Source organism: Cetorhinus maximus, chromosome 10 (genome assembly GCF_964194155.1).
Source record: "Cetorhinus maximus chromosome 10, sCetMax3.hap1.1, whole genome shotgun sequence".
Taxonomy (NCBI): domain Eukaryota; kingdom Metazoa; phylum Chordata; class Chondrichthyes; order Lamniformes; family Cetorhinidae; genus Cetorhinus; species Cetorhinus maximus.
In genome coordinates, this window is record NC_135888.1 from 33,876,003 (window position 1) to 33,902,927 (window position 26,925).

General features: G+C 43.9%; 1 protein-coding gene across 6 annotated transcripts in view; it reads right to left on the bottom strand.

Moving 5' to 3' along the window:
* Window positions 1-26,925, bottom strand: part of astn2 (astrotactin 2) — a 1,702,785-nt gene that overhangs the window by 651,082 nt on the left and 1,024,778 nt on the right. The window lies entirely within an intron of this gene.

A 26,925-nucleotide genomic window follows, 5' to 3' on the forward strand; every position in this document is an offset into this window, starting at 1 on the left:
GGATGGTAAAATATGCTGTTTTTTAGGACGATTTGAAACCTGTCTTGCTTCCCAAGACGAAGGTTAAAGATTTGCGCCTTGTGTAAGTAAAAGCAGGCTTGGTTTTCCATTATGAAAGGTTACTGCCACCCAGTGTCTGCTTCAGAAATCACAGATCCTCTCTGAAATTCATATTTCTTCTCCAAGATTATGCCTATGATGACATAGCTTCAACACAATAGCCCGGAATTTGGGTTAACATTAAAGGTGTGGCTGTTAGCACTCGCAGTTGTTACAGGGTAAAACTGAGTGGAATCCAAAACATGTATAGTTAAACGTCAGTGATGATCTGTTCCTCTATAGGTTGCACTGTGGCAGTCTTCGCTGATGGAATGAGCCAAAATCTAAAGATTTGGCATGAACCTTAATTATTCATGGGATTTGAGGTCCACATTTATTCCCCAACCCTAGTTGTTCTTGAAAAGGTAGTGGGGAGACAACAAAGATGAAGGATCTGCAATGTATTTCCAAGACAGCATGATGTGTGACTTTGAGAAGAAGTGGAAGATAATGGCATTATCATGCACCTGCTACCTTTGTCCTTCTCGATGGAGAGGTCACAGGTTTGGGCTGTGCTGTTGAAGAAGCCTTGGCAGTTTAACATCGGTAGTGGGAAAACTTCTAGAAACTATAATTTGGGACAGAATTAAAAGTCACATGGACAAATGAGGGTTAATTAAGAAGAGCCACCATGGATTTCTTAAGGGAAAATCATGTTTAACTAACTTACTGGAGTTTTTCAAAGAAGTAACAAAGAGGGTTGATGAGGGCAATGCTGTTAATGTGGTATACATGGACTTCCAAAAGGCATTTGATACAGCACCGCACAACAGACTTGTGAACAAAGCTATAGCTTAGGGAACAAAAGGGACAGTAGCAATATGGATACAAAGTTGGCTGAGTGACAGGAAACAGAGAGTAATGGTTAGTGGATGTTTCTCAGAATGGAGGAAGGTTTGTAGTGGAAATTGGGGTCAGTATTGGGACCCTTGCTTTTCCTGATATATATTTATGATCTAAGCCTTGACATACAGGGAACAATTTCAAAATTTGTGGATGATACAAACCTTGGAAGCATTGTTATCTGTGAGGAAGACAGTCTAGAACTTCAAAAGGACATAGGGAAGTTGGTGGAATGGGTAGATGGGCGACAGATTAAGTTCAATGCAAGAAATGTAAAGTGATACATTTTGATAGGGAGAACATGGAGGGACAGTATGAAATAAAGGGTACTGCTCTAAAGGAGGTGCAGGAGCAGAGGGCCCTGAGCCAGGATTTGACATTGGTCAGGCGGGCTCGGCGGGAGCGGGCGGAGGAGGTCGGGAGCCCGACTGCTGCCTGCGATCAGCTCCACGCCGCCATTTTACGCGGACGGGCCAATTAAGGCCCGCCCAGTGTTATACGTGACTCCGGCATCAGTGAGAAGGGGTGGGCAAGGGCTGGACTCAATGGCCGCCGGGTCCAATGGCGACACGGTGGCCGCAGCAGCCATGCGAAGGCTGTCATTGACTCGGAGGGCCCTTGTTATGGAGAACCTCAGTGCTGAACACAGCAAGCGGGAGGGCAGGTCGGCGGGGCAGTTGGCCCCGCGTTTTTCCGACGAGTGTCTCGCTGCCCTCCTGGAGGAAGCAGTAGCACGCCGGGATATACTTGTTCCCAGGGACAAGATGAAGAGCCCCCACCCCCCACCCCACCCTACCTCACCAAAAATGCCTGGGAGGAGGTGGCATCCAGGGTGAGCTCCCCTGATGTGGTGAGGCGCACATGGGTGCAGTGCCGTAAGCGCTTCAATGATCTCCTGCGATCGGGAAGGGTAAGTACCGTGTTGGCATGGGTGTCTTGCAGCTCCAGGGTCACAAATCGGCTGAGCCATGCAAGGTATTCCTCAGGTGGAGTTGGCCAGGCTGCAATGGCAATGCAGGTACAGAGTGGACTAACCAATGCTCCTCTGTCCTTTCAGGGGAAGACATCCCACAACAATGCTGAAATGTTGCGGACTGGCGGAAGAGCGCCCCACCTTCTAATCCTGTCCAGGTACGAGCAGGAGGCACTGGAGCCAGAGAGGTGCCATGCGCCTAGGTCAACCGGCCGCAGTGAGGTTGGGGTGCCACAGGGAGGTAAGGGTGCATTGCACTGAGGTCAGAATGTCTGTAATAGCAACCATTCCCACTGTTGTCTCTATATTGATGTGAGCCTCAAACATGGAATCCCCATTGATAATGGAAAGACGAGGGCAGCCTGATCCGGGTGCCAAGCATGCACAGTAACAGCCTAATGACTTCAACAAATAACAATTCCTTTTTCTTCCTTTCAGTCTCACCAGAAGCCCGTCGGAGTCAGGAGCCTGAAGGCCCGCCGCTCACTCCAGAGGACACAGACGTAAGAAATGCACCAGTGTCACGCCCTCTCAGCCAAGCAGGCACCAGCGCAGATACCAGCATCTTGGTGGGCATTAGATCGTCAGATAGTATCATGGTGCAAAGCAGTAATGCCACTTCACACTCACTTGAGGTGCAGGCAGAGGCAGAGAGTGCCCAGGGCGCCGGCAGTCAGGGGACTGCTGGGAACCAGGAACATGCTCAGTCGGTGGCTGATGATGTGCTTCTGGAGTTGTCCCTGAGGCAGCAGAGCGGAGTGTGCAGGAGGATCTGACAGAGATACATGAGGGAATGTGTGCCATGGTCTCCATTGTGGAGGAGTCCTTATGGAACATGAGCAATGCAATGACTCTCATGGCCGAGCGCACTGCCTCCTCCATGGAGAGAGTGGCAACTCTCATGGAGAAGCTGCTCCAGGAGCTGAATCAGGGCTTCCTGGGAATGCGCTCGGACCTGCAAGCTCTCACACAGGCAATGGCCTCAGGTGGTCAGTGTCAGTGTGGGAGATGGATTGGGCACCCAGTATCCCAGCTGGGTGCCTGTCCATCAATGGTGAACACCGAGGTCCTGAGCAACCTCACCTTGATGCACGAGCTGCTTGTTGTCTCTGCAGGCTCCTCTCAGGGCACTCCGGATGATGGCAGCAACTCCTCCGCCCCTCTGCCAGTGACCGTGGCATCCGATGAAGCTGCGGTAACTGGGGAGATGCCAGCCGTGGCACTGGCTGTTCTCTCCCAGGTGGGGCCAGCACAGGCTTCACGGGCCAGAGGATGCCCACCCAGGTCATCAAGGCTAACAGGGCAGCAGGGAGCAGAGTGAGCAGAGTGAGGGGGTCTCCAATGCCAGTGCCAGCAAGGGGGAAGCACCTAGACGTAGCACCCGTAAACAAAAACTTAAAGCACCTTAAGCACAACACGGGCTTATCACTGGTGATATTTTTTCCTCCACTTTTACGTTAATTATCAGTAGGTGTGATGGAGAACACCTTTCCATTTAATTTATTTTATGTATGCCAGGCACCACACCATTGAATGTGTTTGTGTACAACAAGCCTCTGCGTGCTTCATTAGTTCTGCAGGTGCAGGGTAACCCATGATGTTATGAGTGACTTGTCATTGAACTTTATTGAAATGACACATAGCGCATGTTGTTCACCAAGCAAATGTTCCTGTCAGGTATCGAGTATGCAGCCTGCACCCCTGGCATGTGCTGGTGGTTCTTATTTGGTAGGCTAGCTGAAGGAGTGTTGTATCAAAGCCTCCTGGGTGCCCCTGCCTCCATGGAGGTTGCCCAGGTCAGTGTCTATCCCTTCAGTGTTCTCTTGACCGTGCTCATCCTCAGACTCACTACTGGACTCATCGTCTGCTGCCAGAGCAGCTACGTCAACATCTTCTTCCTCCACTTCGTCCCCACTTTCCAGCGCCAGATTGTGGAGAGCACAGCATGCAACCACTATCAGTGACACACGATCTGGGGGGTATTGCAGTGTGCCCCCTGAACGGTCCAGGCATTGGAAGCGCATCTTGAGAAGAACGATGGTTCTCTCTACCATTGCCCTTGGGGAGGCATGGCTCCTATTGTACCACTGCTTGGCCTCTATTCTTGGATGGCGGAGAGGAGTCATTAGCTACCTTTTGGGAGGATAGCCCTTGTTGTCCAGCAGCCATCCATCCAGCCGGGCTGGAGCACTGAAGAGCCTCGGCACGTGGGAGTGTCTCAGCATGTAAACGTCATGGAAGCTGCCTGGGTACCTTGCACAGACTTGTAGAATCTGCATCCTATGGTCATACACTATCTGCACATTCATGGAGTGGAATCACTTCCTGTTGATGAAGGCACCCAGCTCACCCACTGGCACCTTGGTGGTCACATGTGTGCAGTGGATTGCACCCTGGATGCGGGGGAACCCAGCAATTGCAGCAAAACCTCTGGCTCACTCTGCCTGACTGGCCTTGTCTATGCAGTAGTGAATGAAAGTCAATGCTCGCCTGAACAGAGCGTCTGTCACCAGCTTGGCACAACTGTGGACAGCTGATTGGGAGACTCCACACAGATCCCCCACTGAGCCCTGGAAAGAGTTGGAGGCATAGAAGTTGAGGACCACTGTGACCTTCAGGGCCACTGGCATGGGGTGTCCACCCACACAGTCGGAGGTGATCTTAGGCCCAATCATCTGACAGGTGGAGGCCACGGTCTCCCCGGAGAGGCAGAGTCTCCTTCAGCATTGCACCTCAGACATATTGAGGTAGCTGCATCGCCGCCTGTAAACCCTGGCAGCAGGATAGTGGCATCTTCTGCGTCCTCTTCCGCTTAGGACTTCCTGTGGCTCTGCACCCCTTGTGCCTGCATCTGTCCTACCATAAATCACTCCCCTGGAGGCTGAATAGGGACACCTGGCCTCCTCCCCCTTCTGGCCCTCTCTTCCTCCTCAGAGGAGGTGCCTCCAGCAGAGACCACAATCCTCATTCTCAGAGTAAGTGAAGTCTGTCTGATACCTGGACGACCCCAAGTATTGTGGCTCCTCCGGACTCCTGAACTGAAGCCTGTTATTTCTGAAAAAGCAGCTCTGAAGCGAAATGACGTTGTCCTGTTCACACAAGCAAGCAGCAGCAAGTTAAAAGCTAAAGTACTAGCAACTCGCATTAGCGAGCCCACTCACCCCTCTTATCCCGCCCATGGATGAGGTTTTTGAAAATGTGGCCTACCGCCTGCCCATTGCGCCTGTGTAACACCCTGAAAATCGCCTGGGCTGCATAAAATCAAAGACAATTGGTGCCTCAAGGGCCTTATCTGGCCTGTTAATTAATGGTGGGCACGCCTCCGTCCTCATAGTGCGCCCGCCTAGCGAAATATCGTGACGGTGCGTGGTGACATCGGGACGCACGCCTGACATCATCACATGAAATTTTACGCTCTGACGTGTCTGGCCCGTGCCCACATGCCGAATGTAAAATACTACCCCTGGGTGTATATATGCGTAAATCATTAAAGGTGGTAGGACAGGTTGAGAGGGCAGCTACTAAAGCATACAGTATCCTAGGCTTTATTAATAGGAGCTTAGATTACAAGAGCAAGGAGGTTAAGTTGAACTTGTAGAAGACACTAGTTAGGCCTCAGTGGAGTATTGCATACAGTTCTAAGTGCCGCATTTTAGGAAGGATGTGAAGGCATTGGAGAAAGTGCAGAAGATAATTATGAGAATGGTTCCAGGGATGAAAAACATCAGTTGTGTAGATTGGAGGAGCTGAGATTCTTCTCCTTGGAGAAAAGAAGGCTGAGAGAAGATTTGATAGAAATATTCAAAATCTTGAGGGGCCTGGGCAGAATAAACAGGGGGAAACTGTTCCCACTTGTAAAAGGATTAAAAACGAGAGGGCACAGATTTAAAAAAAGTGGCAAAAGAAGCAAAATCGATATGAGAAAAATATTTTCACACAGTGAGTAGTTAGGGTCTGGAATGCACTGCCTGAGAGTGTGGTGGAGACACATTCAATTGTGGCATTCAAGAGGGAATTAGATGATTATTTGAAAAGAAACAATCTGCAGGGTTACAGGAAGAAAGCGGGAGAATGGCACTAGATGAAATGCTCAGAGAGCCGGTGCAGACACAATGGGCTGAGCAGCCCCTTTCTGCATTGTAGCAATTCTGTGATCCTATGAAGTTGCTGTGGCACATCTTGTAGATAGTACACATTGCAGCCATGGAGCACCAGTTGTAAAAGAAGATAACACAAACTAATTATCCACTATTCTTGCTGTAAAGTCCAATAAAATACTTAATCCTTGTTCAATCAGAAGTAACTTAATTTGGAACAATGTACAAGTACATAATCATTGCTGAACAACCTCTCTGGTCCTTGTAAATTAATTTTAAAAGTGTGGGGTCTCATTTCCTCAGAAGAAAATTTAAATGTTGTAGACCTTTAAAAAGACAGAAATTATTTTCCGCTCTTCAAGTTTTCCTTCACTCCATGTGCATGTCCCAATCCTTATTTTGTTTTCTGTATAATGATTTGAATGTAATTTATATTTCCTGCCTTTTACTTCCTGCTTTGCCTTTTGAAAATTCTTCCATCCAATTGGTTGACCAGACTGCTTGCCCTGGTCACAGATCAAACAGATCTCTGTGGAGTGCATCAAATTGAAACTTGACATTGAAAAAAATAAAGTTTGCACTCTGAAGCCCATTAAAATTTTGTGGACAGCTTTTTAGAGGTGAATGGCGAGTGCAATTCCTTTGCCACTGACCACAAAATCCAGCCAATAATTTTTACATCAAGCATCTGATTTTACACGGAATTGAGTGTTTCGTCTCCATCTAAATCTATCCCGATAGGTGGCTCATTGTTGGAATGGTACTGAGTTGGGTACAGGGCAGTAATAAATCAATGTTGACAGACATCAATGTTGATCATTAGGCAAATTGAAATGATCCAATCTACTTACTAGAATGAGTCTAACTGCCTCTGTCCATCCAGATATTTTATCTTAGTTTCTCATCCTTAGGTTTATGTAACTCAAAAGTTGTTATTTATCCATTTCTTCTCTAACTTCTTATTTCTAAGTTTTTGACAAAGTTGCAAGTATAGTGGACTGCACGGAAAATGCAAATAGAATTGGGCATATTGATAATAAGCAGCATTTAATCAATGAATTAACTAGACAAGTAAAAGAAGACTAAGAAGATACAATGGGCTGTGAAAGAAAGGAAAATGGCTTCTCTTGTGCTTCGGTGATATGTTTGCTGCCTGACATATAATTGAGACACAGAGTTGAAGAAAGTTCTATGTTTAATTCCTGACCTGTACAGTTTTCTGACTTCAGTTAGACAGCAGAAGAAATGGTGGTGCAAGGGGAAAAAAAAGTGTTCTTGCTCCGCACTGCTCACAGTAAGTCCAGCTGAAAAACATCCAGGTGTGAACATCAGATGACGGCTTCACATCTAGTATCCTCACACTTTGCCAACGCTCACTGGGCCTGCATAAAAAGCGTGGACACTTGGGCAAAGTAATCTAAAATTGTTGGGGCACTGGAATTGGATGTCAGCATGAATGAACAGCTTGAGGAAAGGGAGAAAAAAACTGTGCAGACAAAACTATATTATTGGCAAAAGCAACAAGCACGATGATGGATAGCTTAATATTAAACCATCTGCAAGATTATTTTCACTGAAAAATACCTCAGAAAAATGCTGTGCCCAGATATTTATTTTACTTTTTTCCTAATGGAGATTTCATCCCGCCCTTGGATGAGGTTTCATGAAAAATGTAAAGGCCGCCTGGCCGATTCGTCTGGCCGCCAACCATAAGGCTGGACGGGCCACAAAAAATTGCAGACAATTGCGACGTTAATGGGCTTAATTGCCCACTTAATTGTTGGCGGGTGCATGCCCGCCGTGCGAAATATTCCGAGTGCGCAATGACGTTGGGATACTCGCCTGATGTCATCTCACTCAATTTTATGCCTAATCGGGTCGGGCGCGCACCCGCTCACCAACAGGACATAAAATTCTGCCCTTAAGGAAGGAATTCGAGAAAGTGGCACTTAAGGAAGTAAAGGCATGGCTGCCAATCAGGCGAGGGAGGGATGCACAGCAGGCTGCCATCAGAGGGACAGAGTATTTGGAGGATGGTAGTTATGGACCTGAGGATGTTATAGAACAGGGTTGAGGACATGGTGAGATTTAATGAGAACAATTTTGAATCTGAGGCACTGCGTGATTCAGAGCCAGTGTTGGTCTGCAAGGACAGAGGTGATGGGATGAACAAATCAATGTGAGATGAGCTATGGACAGCAAAATATGAGATGGTCCAGAGTTTATGGGGAGTGCAGGATGGGAGGCCAGCAAGGACAACATTGCAGTAACAGATTCAAGAGACATTTAAGATGATTTTGGAGGAAAAGGGCAAAGACAGGGACAGGAGTGGCCAGTGTTTAACAGGTAGAACTAAGCAACCTTTATGATGCAGAGAATATGCAATCAGAAATGCAACTTTGGGTTGAAAAGAATGCTGAGGTTGCAAACAGTCTGGTTCAAACTGAGGCAATAGGTTGGGAGAGCATGGAGTCAATGGCGAATGAATAGAGTTCACGGTCGGAGCTGAAGACAAAAGCTTAGGTCTCCCTAGTGCATAGCTGAATGAAGTTAAGAGCTATTCAAATCAGGATGACAAACAAATAATCTAACAGTCTAAAAGCACGGAGGTGCTGGAGGTGTAGAGCTTGCTATCATCAGTGTACACATGGACACTGACCCCACATTTATAGATGTTATTACCAAGGGACAACATAAAGATGAAGAAGTGGAGAGGACAAGCATTAATCTTTAAGGAACTTTGGAGCTAATATGTGGGGCTGTAAAGAGAAGCCATTGCTGGAAATGCTCTAGTTATCTTTCTAATAGGTAAGACTGAGGCCAAGTGAGGGCAGTACCACAGAACTGGACAATGGAGGAAAGATTTTTGACGAGGCTGGCATGGTCAATTTTGTTGAAGATTGCAACAAGGTTGCAGAGGACAAGAAGTAATGACGCATCTTAGTTACAGTCACAGAAAATGTTTTACTTAACATTGGTAAGGGAAGGGGTGGGGGTAGTCAGGGGATGGGGGAGTGTCGGGGTGGGGGATAGTTGGGGGGTGGGGGGTAGTCGGTAATTGGGAGGTTGGAAAGTTACTCAGTCGGGTTCGGGGGTGGGTGGGTAGTCAGGTGAGTGTGGACGGGGGCAGTTGTGGGGGGAGGGTAGTTAGAGGTCAGTAGTATCGTCACCCAGGAGTTAGCAGTGGCTTTAATCCTTCTAACGTTTCCTGGGTAACTATTCTGCCAAGAGAGTCAGAACCATCCAAAATCTCCGATTTAAATCAGAGTATTGGGTGGTTCCCGGTGCAGGGTAATTGCCCATCAGAAGTTTAAACTTCCCAGGCAATTCCCAAGCAATCCATGCGTAGGGACTTTCAGGAGTCCCATAGGACATCTTCTGGGGTACCTCTGGGGTACATTTCCCCTCCCGAACCCGGGGAAAGGAAATTCAGGGCCATAGTTATTAATTGATAAACAAAGCACCAGAGATAATTCAAAGTAGGTTTGTTTTTACAACTTAACACTAAGAAACATGCTAACACAAATCTATGTGCTGGTATAAAGCTTGATTTTAAAATGCAAGAAACACCGATACAAGTGAACTTCACTGCAGCCTGCTCCAGACTGCCTTAACCTGAACATTTTCTCCCTGTTTTATTCAGATATGATTTGTGAGAAATGTTGCCAGATGCTACCTCACAACAAATTTGTGATAAGTTTCAGAAAGTTTCAGAGTGAAAAAGTAAGGATCAAACCTACTTCTCTTTATGTGGCCTCTTGTTTAAGTTGCATCTCACTTGATGAGGAGAATTTTGCTATGTTTGGATTGCACAAACATGATCTGCTCTACATTATAAACCAGGGTAGGGAAGAACATTAATCCTGCCCTACATAAAAGGAACGGCGGGAGGGACATTCACAATAGAATGTTCAGTCATTCCGCTCCATTCCTGCTGGAATACCAATGGTCACTCTTTTAATTGCTCAGACCGGGGCCTCATAAATGTATGCAAAATGTGGACCATCATATCAATGGGATCCCAAATGTATTATAACCTGGGCCCAAGTAGGGAGGCAGGTGCAGTTTTCCCACCAGATCAACTATGGCTGCGAGGTCAAAGAGGCCTCCAAGTTAAGTGGAAATCCTTCCTTTGCAAAGCCAGGGGCAGCAGTGGTGTTCCTTTAGGCCCCACAAGGAAAGCCTTGACTTCCCCACACTGGATCTGCCCATTTGCCTCCTTGGAAACTCCCTGCCCATGATTTATTCAATTCCTGGAAAGCTTTGCTTTGGTCCTGGACTCCAGCCATCTAAATGTCCACTCTTGCCCTCCGCTAACCAGCTGCCACTTTATACCCAGTTAAAGATATGCACATAAAATATCCCGGGTCTCAAACTTAGGCCACTGGGCATGTTTTGCCTTTAGCCCACTTTCCTACCCATCCCAAAAAAAAACAGCTGGGGATTTAAATTGACCCCATGCCTCAGAGGGTATTAGTCTGTGAAATTCTTGTCCCCAGAAAGCAGTGGAGGCAGGTCATTGAATACTTTTAAGGCTGAGTTAGATAAATATTTGATTGACAAGGGTGTCAATGGGTACAGGGGATAGGCAGGAAAGTAGAGTTGAGATCACATTCATGATTTTATCCAGGCTTGAGGGGCCAAATGAACTTGTCCTGCTCCTAACTTATATGTTCATATATCAAGCAATGTATGATTACACCACTTAATATTCATCATATTTCATCTACTGAAAAATGTGCACACTTGAGTTGGTTGCCAGGAACACGTATCTGGCTCAAATGTGACCCTTTCAGACTCCTTAACTCTTTTGAGAGCTTAGCAGCATTGCTTCATCAGAAACTGAAAACTAGCTTAAGCTCATCATTTAGTAAAATAAAGTAGCTTGTTCAAATGTTGCTTTTTTCCAGTACTGTATGCTGTCTCATGCTCAATCGCCCTCTCAGGTGCAACTTATCTCACTGCCCGAGCGATGAAGCAACAAAGCAATCCTGCATCCCCCTCGCCACCCCATGCCCGCCCCAGTTTCGGAGACGGAAGCTCAACTACTACCCATTAACAGCAGTTTATTCCAACAATCAAATTTCCCTTTTGAAACAATGTATTTTGTTACACGTTTCCTTGAAGTGATCACAATGTTGAATCAGCTTTTGTTTCTGAATAGGTCATTCTAACAACTGAAGAAAGCGAACAGATAACTTGTAACAAAATCCAGCTGTACTGATGCTATCAATTGTATTTATTATCAGTGCACAAATGTTTCTAAAATGCTATGAACTCATTAAAAAAACTTCAACTCTACAACATTCTGCCTAAAATAATGACAGAAAATAATTTGTGTTAGCTATAGAATAACTGTATTTTCAAAACTGTGGAGATCTTTTGGCTCCAATTTTCCCTTTGCCTTGAACTTGTAAAATCCTGACTTGCTCCACTCCCTGAATCCCAGTGGTAATGCATATCCATGTTTTCTCTTGTGCACGGGTGCACGCAACCAGGTTCAGCATCCAATACAGCTCAACACGGAATGGAATGATAACAGGGCACACATGTCAACAGAAGTGATGTTTCCTCACTGTTTCCATAATGTGGTAAAATAATCCTTGTAAAATAATCCTTGTCGAAATAAATCAAATAGGGTGATGGCTCAACTCCCATCCCAACAGGAGGTGTATTTTGCAGGCCAAAAACACATTTTGACTTTGTTCCAATTGGTTTGATGTTCAGCAAACACATAGGAGATATGTTTGGTATGTATTTGTTGGTGTGTCATTGTGCCCTTTATATATATATATATATATATGTATATTTTAAAATATACCCTCATTTCAGTTGGACCATTCTCTTGGATGGTCCCTTGCATTTTAAAGCTAGCAAGTGAGGAAAGATGGAAAGCGGCAACTTGGCTTTTTGTAAGCACAAGTAAAAAAAAAACTGGCCCTTTCAGGAGTTGATGAGGTTGAGATGAAAGGAAGCCATTTTTCAACGTTTGATTCTTATCGGTTGACAGCTTTAGCTAATCTTGCCACGCCCCTAGCCAAGCTGTTCCAGTACAGCTACAACACTGGCATCTACCCGGCTATGTGGAAAATTGCCAAGGTACGTCCTGTACACAAAAAACAGGACAAATCTAACCCAGCCAATTACCGCTTCATCAGGCTACTCTCGATCATCAGCAAAGTAATGGAAAGGGTCATTAAAAGTGCTATCAAGTGGCACTTGCTTAGCAGTAACCTGCTTACTGATGCCCAGTTTGGATTCCACCAGAGCCATTCAGCTCCTGACCTCATTACAGCCTTGGTTCAACACGGACAAAAGGGCGAACTCCCGAGGTGAGGTGAGAGTGACTGCCCTTGACATCAAGGTTGTATTTGACCATGTGGCATCAAGGAGCTCTAGCAAAACTGGAGTCAATGGGAATCGGGGAAAAACTCTCCACTGGTTGGAGTCATACCTAGCACAAAGGAAGATGGTTGTGATTGTTGGAAGTCAGGCAACCCAGCTCCAGGACATCACTGCAGGAGTTCCTCAGGGTAGTGTCCTCAGCCCAACCATCTTCAGCTGCTTCATCAATGACCTTCTTTCCATCATAAGGTCAGAAATGGGGATGTTCACTGATGATTGCACAATGTTCAGCACCATTTGCGACTCCTCAGATACTGAAGCAATGCATGTCCAAATGCAGCAAGACATGGACAATATCCAGGCTTGGGTTGACAAGTGGCAAGTAACATTCACACCACACAAATGCCAAACAATGACCATCTCCAACAAGAGAGAATCTAATCATCACCCCTTGACTTTCAATGGCATCACCATCACTGAATACCCCACTATCAACATCCTGGGGGTTACCACTGACCAAAAACTGAACTGGACTGGCTTGTCATGAAGAGATATTAATGTCTATAATGTTATTGGAAATTACTTTTAAATTGGAATTGTAATAGGGTGTGTCTATGTGTGTGTGTATGTCTGCGTCTTAATTGAATTAAAGCCAGTTAGTCTGGGTGCTTTGATGTATAGCAGTTTTGAGATGTTAATTAGATAAACATAAGGAGGAGAAGGTAAAGTGTGCATTTGCATTTGTTGAATAAAGCACTCGAAATAATGGGTGAAATTTTGCATCCAGCTGGGAGGTGCCAAGCAATGTGTTTATATTACTAATAAAATTGGTGGAATGAAAGGATTATGGTTTGGAGAGGTAAAATTAAAACAAAAAACACCTAGTAATTCAATGGAAAATTTACATTCAAAGGGGAAGCTAGGTATAAACAGAAAGGAGTTTGTGTGTATAAGTCAGAGGCATTTAAGGTCTAATCAGCCTGTATGCCTACAACTGTATCTGCAAAGGAACCTCATTTTGAATTTGTAAGGTCAAATGTGCTTTGTCTGGTGTCTGTTTAACGTCTGATGAGTTATTGTTACCTTGATGAAGATTTACCTGGGAGTGATTAATTGAGGGATTTTTAAAAAAAGTTATTATGATAATAATTTGTAGGCAGGTCTATGTGTTTAATTTGTTGTTGAATTGATAAATGTTTAATTTAGTTTTATATATATAAAAAAACCTTTCGAGGCTTGGTGGACATATTCCTTAATTCAAAGCTGCATCTCAAACATACCAATTGAAAATATAGGTTATGACAGTTGTTCAAGTTTTGCTCTAGGGTTTAAACAACTCAACCTTTACCAACTGCTGTGTCATAACAAGCCATATAAATACTGTGGCTACAAGAGCAGGTCAAAGGCTAAGAATCCTGTGACAGTTAACTCACCTCATGACTCCCCAAAGCCTGTCCACCATCTACAAGGCACAAGTCAGGAGTGTGATGGAGTACTCCCCACTTGCCTGGACCTGGATGAGTGCAGCTCCCACAATACTCAAAAAGTTTGACACCATCTAGAACAAAGCAGCCCACTTGACTGGCACCATGTCCACAAACATTCACTCCCTCCACCATCGACGCACAGTAGCAGCAGTATGTACCATCTACAAGATGCACTGCATGAATTCACCATGGCTCATGAGCCAGCATCTTCCAAACCCACAGCCACTACCATCTAGAAGGACAAGGGCAACAGATAGATGGGAACACCACCAGCTGGAAGTACCCCTCCAAGTCACTCACCATCCTGACTGGGAAATATATCATCGCTCCTTCACTGTCGCTTGGTCAAAATCCAGGAACTCCCTTCCTAATACCACTGTGGGTGCACCTGCACCACATGGACTGCAGCGGTTCAAGAAGGCAGCTCACCACCACCTTCTCAAGGGCAACTAGGGATGGGCAATTAATACTGGCCAGTCAATGAAGCCCACACCCCTGAATGAATAAAAAAAACTCCGTCTGATTTTGGGAATTAAATTAAATCAAATGTCTTCTAAAATAACTGAGAAAAAAAAGGATAGATGCGCTTTCATAAGAACTCTTTGTTTTCTTTTTGCCTGATTTTGCCACTGTGAGGCAACTTAGAACATTTACTATTTTAAAGACAGTTCATAAATGCATGTTGATATTTTCACATGTACTAAAGCTTCAGTAACAGTACATCTGTGTAAGATTAAATATGTTCAAATTAGGTATGGCAAGTTAAGGTATCTCTCAATTATTTATGCTTACTGCTGCCTTCTTTCGATTCTTGTGTCAGGCAACATTAACTTTGTCAGCTTCCAAAATATGCACTTTTTCCACCTCCCTCCTGTCCTTGATAGACTGAAGAAGAAAGAGTTGTATTTATGTTGCATCTTTCATGAAAAAAATACATTTCAAGTGTAGTCACTGATGTAACATAGGAATTGCACCAGCCAAATTGAGCATAACAAGTACCACAACTGAAAGGAATGACCAGATAATCTATCTCTGGTGTTGGTTGAAGGCTAAACATGGGCTGGATACTGGGAGAAGTCCACTGCTCTTCTCTGAATGGGGCTAAACATGGGCTGGATACTGGGAGAAGTCCACCGCTCTTCTCTGAATGGGGCTAAACATGGGCTGGATACTGGGAGAAGTCCACCACTCTTCTCTGAATGGGGCTAAACATGGGCTGGAAACTGGGAGAAGTCCACCGCTCTTCTCTGAATGGGGCTAAACATGGGCTGGATACTGGGAGAAGTCCACCGCTCTTCTCTGAATGGGGCTAAACATGGGCTGGATACTAGGAGAAGTCCACCGCTCTTCTCTGAATGGGGCTAAACATGGGCTGGATACTGGGAGAAGTCCACCGCTCTTCTCTGAATGGGGCTAAACATGGGCTGGATACTGGGAGAAGTCCACCGCTCTTCTCTGAATGGTGTTGTGGCATCTTTTACCTGAAGGGACAGACTAAACCTTGTTTTACATTTCATCCAAGACACAGCAGCTCTGACAATGCAACACGCCCCCAGTACTGCACTGAAGTATCAGCCTACGTATGCGTTCAAGTCTCTGCAGCGATGATTGAACCCACAATCATCTGACTCTTAGAGGCGAGAGTCCTTGAGCATTTGAGTACTTTCCCAAATTACCATTCTTTACGAGTGGGTCGAGGCATCAATTTTGGTCAGAGCATCACAGCTAAATTCTACACTGCACTTAGTTTGGCACATGCACGCTGTGAATAGGAATTAAAGTTAATGTTTCGAGCCCATATGGCTCTTCTTCAGAGCTTTGAAGAAGACATATGGACTTGAAACGTTAATTCTGTCTTTCTCTCCACAGATACTGTCAGACCTGCTGAGTTTTTCCCGCATTTTTTGTTTTTATTTTTGTTTCAGATTTCCAGCATCCGCAGTATTTTGTCTTTATCTTAGTGAATAGGAATTATTTGGGACAGGGATCATGACGGATACATCTGGCTGATTCCTCCTTGCCCATTCAGAGGTGGTGATGACATTTGTAAGCTTCTGGTGATCAACTGTTAACACTCTTACTGTGAATAGCTAGTTCAACACAGGCCTGAGATCAAAATTGAGACCTTATCAGTCTGCAAATCTCAGTTTTTTTACTATGTATCTTATCAATTGGTGAATAAGTTCACTGGTCCATCAGGGCACATCTTTACTTTCAAATGACATCCACACCAATAACTTTCCTACTTTTATAAAAATTATGAACTTAAACTAGAATTAACTTGACACTTGGCAAATATTTTAATTCATGAAATAACGCATTAAAACATTTAGCAGCCTTGTTCTATTTTTGTTCTATGAAAAACATTCCTGTTTCTGCAATCAATGTAGTTTCTTACTATTATAACCAGAAAATGCTGGAAATACTCAGCAGTTCTGGCAGCATCTGTGGAGAGAAACAGAGTTAACATTTCAGGACTTTCCTGGTAGTGCAATAGATAAACGGGAATTAAAACCCTGGCAACAGAGTTTGGATGACCTCAGATTTACTGAGAGTAGAATGTGGGAGACTAGCCAGGAGTGCATTGGAATCGTTGAGCCTAGAGGTAACAAAGGCCTGAATGAGCGCTTCAGCAGCAGATGAGCTCAGGCAGAGGTGAGGTTGTATGATGTTACAGAAGTGAAAATAGGTGGTCTTAGAAATGGCATGAATATGAAGTTAAGCTCACCTTGGGGTCAAATATGAGGCTTAATCTCAGACTGACGCTAGGGAAAGTGATGGAGTCAGCAGATTAGAAAGCAGTTTGGAGGGGCGGGGGTTGTGAAAATAATGGCTTAAGTCCTCCCAATATTTAATTGGAGGAAATTTCTGCTCATTCAGTATTGAACGTTGGATAAGCAGTCTAATAATTCTGCAACAGTGGAGGGGTCAAGAGAGGTGGTGATGAGGTAGACCTGAGTGTGATTGGCGTACATGTAAAAACTAACTGTGCTTTCCTATGATGTCACTGAGAGGCAGCATGTAGGTATGAAATAGGAGCAGGTCAAGGATAGATCCTTGGGGGACAACAGATGTAACGGTACAGGAGCAGGAAGGGAGGTTATTGCAAGCGATTCTCTGGTTACGATAAGATAGATACGAATGGAACTAGGTGAGAGAAGTCCCACCCAACTGGTCAACAATGAAGTGGCATTGGAGGAAGGTGAGGTAGTCAACCCTATCAAAGGCTGCAGACAGGTTGAGAACGTGGGAAGGTTTATCTTTATCAAAAGGAAGTCATTTGTGACTTTGATATAAGCTGGTTTGGTACTGTGACAAGGGCAGAACCATGATGGGAGGGATTCAAACATGGAGTTTCAGGAAAGATGGAACACATTTGGGAGGTGACAATGCATTCATGGACTTTGGAGATGAAAGTGAAGTTGGAGATGGGACAGTAGTTTGCAAGGGAGATGGGGTGTTACAGACAGTTGGGGTGTTAATTTAAACAGCACTGATTTCCCCTCTCACCAGCTGTCCATAAACAGAAAGGTGCTTCAATTTGTTTTCCTCTTTACTAGCTTGACACCATTCAGGACAAAGCAGCCCGCTTGATTGGCACTCCATCCACAAGCATTCATTCCCTCCACCACCAATGCACAGTAGCAGTATTGTGTACCACCTCCAACATGGACTCACCAAGACTCCTTGGACAGCACTTCCAAACCCACGGCCACAACAATCTAGAAGGACAAGGGCAGCAAACACACATGGGAACACCACCACCTTAAAGTTCCTCTTCAGCCACTCACCATCCTGACTTGGAAATATATCACCATTTCTTCACTGTCGCTGGTTCAAAATCCTGGAATTCCCTCCCTAACAGCACTGTGGGTAACCTAAATCATATGGATTGCAGCAGTTCAAGAAGGCAACTCACCACCACCTTCTCAAGGGCAATTAGGGATGGGCAATAAATACTGGCCTAGCCAGCGAAGCCCACATCCCTTGAATGAATAAAATAAAAGTGATGGCATATTTCCCAACCCCCTCAGATTTTTGTGTGGTCCAATTTTTTTATTAATAACCCCACAGAAAACCTGAGATAAGATGAACGCAAAGGGTTAGTTTATTTGCACGCTCTCAAAATGCGGGAGGCGGGTTTGCAACGTTGCCTCCACACTCAGACAATAAAGAGAGGGATAGAAAAAAGAATTAATTACAGTACAGAGACCACAGAGAAAATATAAATTAGTTCACGTGGGTTCCAATGTCCAGAATTAAAGCCCAATGAGGTGTCCTTTCAAGAAGGTCAGTGGGTTAAAAACCAATGCTGCATCATTCATTTTTCTGGCGGTGTTGACTTCACAAGATGACACAGGCATGCAGACATGAATCAGTCTTGTAGATGATGGTACAGAACTTCCAACAGAAGCAGTGTAGCTGGGGCCAGATGTCCAACCTGAGCAGAGCTCCTTTCTCTGTGTGGCTGCTTGTTAGATGTTAAAGAGCAAACTGAGATATGCAGCAATGCAAGGCATCATTAACTTGTTCAACAAGCCAGAGGCTTAGGCCACATGATATTATCTCTACACAAGGTCTTCAACAAAGGACCTAAAAACAGAAAATACTGGAAAAACCCAGGTCTGACAGCATCTGTGGAGAGAGAAACAGGGTTGATGTTTCGGGGTCATACAGACTCAAAACGTCAACTCTGTTTCTCTCTCCACAGATGCTGTCACACCTGCTGAGTTTTTCCAGTATTTTCTGCTCTTGTTTCAGACTTCCAGCATCCGCAGTATTTTGCTTTTATCTTAGTGCTTCAACAAAGGATGTTTATCCAGTGTCTGGGATTCGGCTAGGTCTCCAGGACTGCTAAACATCCATGCCATTATGGGTTAAAAGGGATGTTTGAGAGGCCATTGTCTTAGAAAACTTTCCGTCTCTGCTGGCAAGCCTGGGTTATTAAATAGAAAAGGCCTTCGACGTAGCTTCCTTTGAAGTTGGGCCGTGCAGTCCCCAGGTGATTGTTAGTAGCTCGCCAGAGATAACGAGGTGTGAGGTTTCTGAAACTGCAAAGTGGCTTCTTTTGTTCTGGGGTCACAGACAAAAACTCAGAGGGCTGAATTTTTCCGTCGGTGAGAAGGTGGCGGGGTCCGCTCGTGACGCGAAAATGACGCGGGATGACGTCGGGGGGGAATCCCTGATGTCATCCCGCCCCATTTAAATCTTCAGGAAGGCGGGGGCACAGCCAAATCAGCTGTCCGCCCGCCGACCTGTCAATGGCCAATTGGGGCCATTGACAGGATAATTAAAACAATTAAAGGCCCTGCCTGTCTAACCTTCAGGTTGGTGGGCAGGCCAGGAGCCCCAGCGGGCTTCTGAAAAAACATTAAACCTCATCCACCGGCGGGATGAGGTTTCATGGCAATTTTTAAAAAGTTTATTAAAGTTTTTGTGCAATTTATTAATATGTCCCATCTCGTGTGACATTGTCACATGAGGGGGACATATTAATAATTTTTTAATTTTTATGTTTTTAAAGTTTGAAAACCTTTCAGCAATCTCCCTGAGGCAGCACTTTGCGCATGCGCAAAAGAGCGTACTCTCACATTTGAGGAATCCACCCCCCCCCCCCACCCCAGCCCGCACAGGAAGCGCATAGCGCTTCCCAGCGGGCGTCGCACTGGACTGGCCTTAATTGGCCCGCACACCTAAAATGGCAGCGGGACCCACTTCTCCGGTGGGGATCGGCTCCCCGCCCGTTGGAGATTGGGTCGGGCCCGCCCGCCCGGCAGGCAAAAAATTTAGACCAGAGGGTCAGTCATCTTAATGGTCTTTGTTCAGCCAAGGTCCAGTTTTAAATTAAGAAATAGGCATAAGGATATATTATTTTATAAAAATACACAGTGTGAAGGTCTGTTCCACCACAGGTGTCAAAGGTTTTTTTCTGGTGGAAGGTTGATGATGATAGGTTTAGAGGGGAGAGGATCAACACCTGAAAAGAGAGAACCATTTACAATATTGGCTAACATGGGAACCATGAGGGGAATTTGGGTGATCAACAGTTTAATGGGCATAGGATCAAGGGAACAGGAGGTGAGTCTCTCTGACAAGACGAGTTCAGAGACGGAATGAGCAAAGATAGGAAAGAAGCTAGAGAAAGGTGCAAACATAGAGCTAGGGCAGGGGGGAGCATTATAGAAAGCTTGGCCTGCTGGGCTAGAGGAAATAAGGGATGCAGCAGAGGTAGCTGATAGGATGGAATAAATTTTAGTGAAAAAGGAGTCAATGAGCTCCCCACATTTATTGTTAGAGGTGAAGGTGGAGGAGAGAAGGGAGAGAGGTTTAGGAAGGTGTTTTGTAGTTGAGAAAAGAAGTCAGGGGTTATCTTTGCATTCCTGGATGATACTAGAATTGTATTAGTCTTAGCAGGTGAGAACAGGACCTGATGGTGCTTTAAGTTGTCCAGCCAGATCTGGCAGTGAATGACTAAACCAGTTGTCCACCATATTCATGCAAGTCTGATTCCCTTGGACTCTGCTAGGCGGAATGACCAGAGTGAGAGAGAATAATGGTTTTATTGGGGATTAGCATATAAAAGGTGCAGGTGAAGATGTGGTTGGACAAACATAAGACGCTAAATAACATATAAATGCAGAAGGGGTAAAGAATGGAACTAAGTGGATTGCTTTTTCTGACAGCCATCACAGGAGCAATGGGCTAAATAGAATCAACTGCGCTGTAAACTTCTACGGGCAGGATTTTTTAGATGGCGGGGTTTCTTGCCCCACCACCCAAAGTCAGTGGGAAATGCATCCCTGATGAGCAGAGCAGTCCCACAGCTCCAAAGAGCGTTTATTGGCTAGAAACAGGATTTTGAGCCCTCACTCCAGCGGAAGTCCCGCCTCAGGGAGCTGCCAGCCAATCTGATTGGCCAGCAGCTCTGTAGTCCCAGCAGCACCAGAGGCCAGGACTGGGAATACATGCAGTCCCCAGATTCTAAATCCCAGAATCCAGGACCAGGTAAGAGCTGAATTCTTATGGCAGGGAAGGGAGGTGAGGCCCGAGGGCAGGGGATTGGGAGAGAGGATGTCGGGCTCTTGATGGAGAGGTCAGGGCAGAAGAAGCACCCATGGCGGACAAACTTTAGGAAGGGAGCACCTGGGGTGGAACTTGAGGTACGCTCACCCCAATCCCATCCTGCCGGAGGCCCAAGGAGGGTGAACTTTTAGCCTTCTCCCCACCCGTGAGCTCTTCCCGCCATCATCAAAATTGAGGCTGGATGAGGAGTGGCCCCTAAGTGGCCAATAATTGACCCCTTAAGGGTTTCAATTGGGGTGAGGGAGTCTGGCCGCCCTCAGCCTTGCCACGTATGACTGTAGACAGGTCGGGAATGGGTGGGAGGGCAGTGGGAAAGCCACCCAAGGAATTTTTTCAGGTCCCTGACTGCAAACCTGCTGGTGGGGGAACTGTAAAATTCTACCCTATGATTCCATAATGAGGTCAGGTTTGTTTAGTAGGCTGTCATGAGTTTAAAAACTGCAGGCTTGTTTACTCATGCCCAAAATTTAGAATGACTTCTGTTGTGGCCAAGAGCTATGAGTAAATGACTCACCAAAATAGCAACAACTGCTGTTCATAACCTAGCTACTTGAGGAATATAAATAACTAACATTTTAATTGCCTGATTATTAAGCAAGGGCCTCTTTGATTGTCAGAGGGCTTAATTCCTTTTCAGACCCAGGAGAATTGTACAAGAATTATGCTTCTTACTTCCTGTCCAGTTTCCTGTTTTGGCGGATCTTTTCCATGTTGAGGTGGTGCAAGGGGGTCCAAGATATCAACTGTACAAATGACATTTGATCCAAAACTCAGTTCAAAAGTTATTGAAATAAGTTATAAAAGATTCAGCATGTTTTGTTCTTGTTTTGATATGGTTTATGTAGAATGTAATGTATATTAGAGCTTTCTTCTTCTGCGTTTCAGCTTCGTGTAACTGAGTTGTTTGCAAGTGCATTTGATTGTTGGTTGGGACCTGAATGCAATGGTCTGATAATATAACGTTCATCATCTTTCAAAATGCAAAGAAGGTGTGTAGTAGTCCTTACTACAAAATACTGAAGTAAAAGCATAATTGTTTACTCTATGACAAGTTATCTAATTCACACTGTGCATAAGGTTGCAATAAAATGTGGCTTGAGCATCATTAAACTGTTTAAGTAACTGCAGTTCCGCAGTTAAGAATGGAAATCACACTGGCTATATACAATGGCAACATTTCTACATACAATCACAAGGGATTAGATTAAAGGTGAGTAATTTTGTCTTTGGGTGATAGTGTAAAATGGACAATATCAATTTAGCTGTCCAATATACATTAAGAAAATGGGAATAAAAATCGGGACTGAAGTACAATGGCGGTTGAATCAATGTCACCTCACCTTCACCCAAGGTCAAAGTTAACCCATGCTTCTGAATATCTATCAAAACCCCAGCTAATCTTGAGCCATTTTATGCTTTCCACATTGTCTGTACCGTGAATAGAAACACTTGAAAATTTAACTGAGGTTCAAGAACAAACAAATACCTGAGAGAATGGCAACTAATGCTAATATCCTTTTCACAGCACCATCTCTAAAACTGACCTAGTGCCCCAGTGCCAGAATAATATTATTATGACCTCCTCAATCATGGGTTTTATTTGATTTTCATAGACAATGCTTGATAAGATAACAATCAGCACAGAACCTTGCCACAAATTAAGGAAAACTAAAAAAATCACAGATCATGGAGGCTTGAATAGCAAAAACAACCCTCTTTCTGATTATGACAAACCATTTTAATGACTTGTTTTTTAATATTGGGTTTTTAGTCTGTTATGACCACATGGGGAGAGGTGAAATGACTCCCTGATTCTCCCACTCAAAGTCTGACCATAACGGGTTTTTTTTAAATGAATTTGGAGAGGATTTGGAGCTTTGCCAATGCTGCAGGGGTCTCACTATTTACACCTTTAGATTGTAAAGAATTAGTCACTTTCTTAGGTAAAAAGAACAAGATAAGTTCATTGAAACTATTTCCTGAAATAAAAAAAACTAGGAAAATCACAACCACTATTCACGCATCACACATATTCACCTGGGCCCACGCACACACACTCGTGTAGCTGACAGGATAAGAGACTAGGCTTAAGGATTTCAAAGGGATCATGAAGAAGATAAAACAAGGGCATATACAGTTAGCTGTTCTTTGGTTGGTCTCAATGCTATGATTCCATGTTGCGGTCATTTCGTTCAGCTGTCTGCCTGGGTGAAGTTGTAAGGAACAGATGTCCATGTTTTATTCCCAAAAGATCTCGGCTTGCATCCTCTACTCAGGATGGTCACTTTGCAAATCCGAGCACAATACTTCCAAGAGAGAGAAAGCAAACCGCTTCAACCACCTGTTTCAGTACAGCATGGTCTTGATCTCTCTCCTGTTGGTAAACAATCCTTAAAGTTCCCTGCTAGCTGCAGATTCCAGAGAAATTCTATTAGTCCAAGACTGCTGCAGTCATTGCTTTGGAACAGGCAATTACATTTTGATGTCTCATCTCAGAAACATTTGCAAAGTTTCAGGATAGTGTAAAGCTAACAGGAAATGGGGTCTTTCATGCTCCCCAGGGAATTGAATGAGTTTCTTCTCCATCCCACTTGTTGGAATGCAAGCTGTTTCAGTTGGTTTTTTTTTAAAAATTCAGCCAGAAAATTAAAATTAGAAGTCATATCTTTAAAAGAAGGCATATCCTTGGAACAAATCATATTAAGTGAACTCATTATAAAGCTTCAACCCTAAGTACTTAACAATTAATTAAAAAGAAATAAAACCTGGTCTAAACTTCATCAGAAATATTAACACATTCAGGCAAATAATGGGAATCAATGGTAACTTTGTAATTTACCTAATATGACTATGTTCTGACCTCTTTATTCTGACCCGAGACAAAGTATTAAAGTTCTTATTAGTGGATCAGAAAACAAGCGATTAGCAATTTTCCATTACCTCAATGATAATGCATTAAGAGCTAGCATTCTCAACATACTCCAATTTTATGCACTTTGTTATCACAAGAATAAGGCTCCAACCGGTCTCGACACGAGCTTTATCGGCATCGTGCAGCATCGTCACATTTAGTTATCAGATCTGGGCCACTTCCTTACTGAAATACAATTGATATCTGATATTGCATAGCCCATCCATAGTTTACTCCTGTTCTTTTTGTGGTGCCAATGATTTAATGTTAATTAGGAACACAAAGAGTCAACAAACCTGTACCTTATTAATAGATCAACTATTATTCTGCTGCCACACCAAGTACTTCAATTCCTTCTCTCTCAAAAAACAATCAAATTGCCTCTTGAACTCAGTTATACCAGGTAGTTCAAAGGCCTTCCTTGTAAATTATTCTGCAAACTTAATGAGCTGGAATTTGTGGTCAGTGGTGAATGAACAGCACCAGCTGATCCTTGCTATGGTACAGGTTTGCTATGGAGTTTTGGACAGGAACTTGCTGTGATTAAAATGCCACTTCAGTATGGCGCCCTCTACAGAAGACCTTGAACTCTGTGAACAGGGCAAGCAACAGTGTGGGCTGGATTTTCATTTTGGAAGTGAGTATCAGAAATCGAGAGATTTCCTGATGTCACAATCCTGTGCCCAAAGGGTGTTGGGGACAGGATGATGTTGGGCCTGCCAGCTCTGCAGCAGGCTTGAGATGGAGACAGAGGCGGGCCAATGCCAACGCGAATAGGTTAAAAAGACCCACTTCTGTTCGCTGGGACACTGGCCCATTTCTGGAGATGATTGGAAGGCCATTTTAAAAACCATAATAATCTCAACAACACATAAATCTGTCACAATAACAAATCTCACATTTCCCTTGTCAACAATTCCTACTGAGCAGAATCCATTAGTGAGCTTGGAACTCAGCCAAGCATTAAAATGAGATTCCACTGAACGACTGCGTAAATAACCCCTGCTGAGCTGGATCCATTAATGGGTTTGGAATTTAGCCAAGCATTCATAATGAGATTCCATTGAAAAACGGTGCCAACAAAACCGCCTGAGCTTAAAACATTAAAGCCTTTGAACATAGCCAGAAGCTCAGCCATCTGTCAAAGCTTTGAAATATCCAAACAGATGGCTGAGCGGAACTTCAAAGATACTGAACGTTCAGCCATGGTCAAAGTTTTGAAGTAGCCAAACAGATAGATGTGCTCAATTTCAAGGAAAACATGAAAGCAAAGGGGGTATTTCACATAATCAAATCTGAATTTCACTATTATGCAATGCTGAATAGCACTTTATCCAGAGGACAATGTTCTCTAAGACATCTGATGACTGTTCAACTTTCACAATGCTATTTGTTGCCAGGTGTCAGGGCTGACAACCTAGCAACACATTATTTAATGATCACTCACCTTTTAAAAAAATAAATAATTTATGATACGGCATTCCTTTATGACATGTGAAGTTGGAAAGACCTTTTGAATCTACCTTTCATACGGTTCTCAACTCCAAACTATGGTTCCCCAATGAGTCACAATACATCTACTCTGGTGTGAAACACGCCGCCTCCCACAGCAGGCCCGAATTGTAGAAATTGTGGAAATCTGAAATGGCCACGTCTGCAATGGGGCTAGTAACCTTGGGACATTAGCATGAAGGCTTGTGAAACCTCTATTATCCCACACCGCTGAAAATTGCCGTTGATGGAAATGCGGGCAAGAATCCTGGAATTGGATCCTATCTGTCATTTTTAAATCCTGCCCAACATACTTCAGTCCTGTATCAGGAACAGAAAAATCTGGCCCTGTGCCATCTTATCCCATCAAACTGAAAAACTGTTAATGAGGCATGTGGTATCTATAAACTAGGAAACGTAGTTAATTCAATGTCAAATCATGCATGGCAAGTGAAATAAAGAGAGGGAAGGTAGGCTGGAATTCATAGAGTTAATAGATACAAAAATAAATAATGAAATAATTTACTTTTATTTTTCAGTATCTCCAACAATAATTAAAATGTGAAGAAATGAGATTCCATACTTCTAAATGGAAATTAATAGCATGAGCGGTTGATTGGCAGCAACTAAGATTTGTCACACTGTTAAAAATTTATTTGCACTAGAATGGAGAAGCCCTGACTTCCCTTATTAATACATTGTTTTTATTTGTGTTGTCTAATATTTGAACCTGTTGCCATAACAACAGTTTTCTTCGATTATTTTGTGAATTCCCTTTATCATTTTGAAAAATTCAATAAAATCACATCAAACTTTTTTCTCTCCTAAAAAAGGCCAAACTTCCTTATGTATTTCTCATCGACAGATGACAGCATCTAAAATAACATCAGGTCCCACATTTACACTGAGGACAGGCAGTTCTACACCATTGGCACCTCCCTAGATCTCTTGCCTGTCTCTAAATTGTCAGACTGCTGGTCCAACATCCAGGACTGGATGAGCAGAAATTTCCTCCATGTATTGAGAAGACCGGCACCGAACAATGTTCCGTGTAACCCGCACAGCAAGTTAAAAGTCCCCGTGCACGGTGTGCACAAGTCGGTCCCTTTAAATTGCAAGGGTAACTAAACCTACACTTCAAGAAGTACTGCATTGGTTGAATTGTTGATTGGAATATATAATTAAAGAACTTTGGGATGTCCAGTGGTTGTGAAAGGCATTAAATCAATGGAAGCCTTTCTATTTTTCAAGCAAAGCTTAATGCAAATAATGTGATGCACTTTGCAATGTAGTTTTGCAGAACTGACTTTTAAAGTATTCAGTCTCTTCCTGTAGCTCTGGTAATCACATGAAAAATGTTAGTGCCACAGCTGCATCCCTGCTATGACGTTAGGGATTAAGGCAAGGAGCTTGGCAGAACAATGTTTAAATGTGAGAATGCACCTTCAAAAGCTTGAATTACATATATTTTATATATATAAATACGTGCAAGTAAATATAATGACACTAAATATTGCACACAAACCTACTAAAAGAAAAGCTATGTTTCTGCTGAACTGTTGCCTAAGGCGTTAAAGTGACATGGTATAACTCACA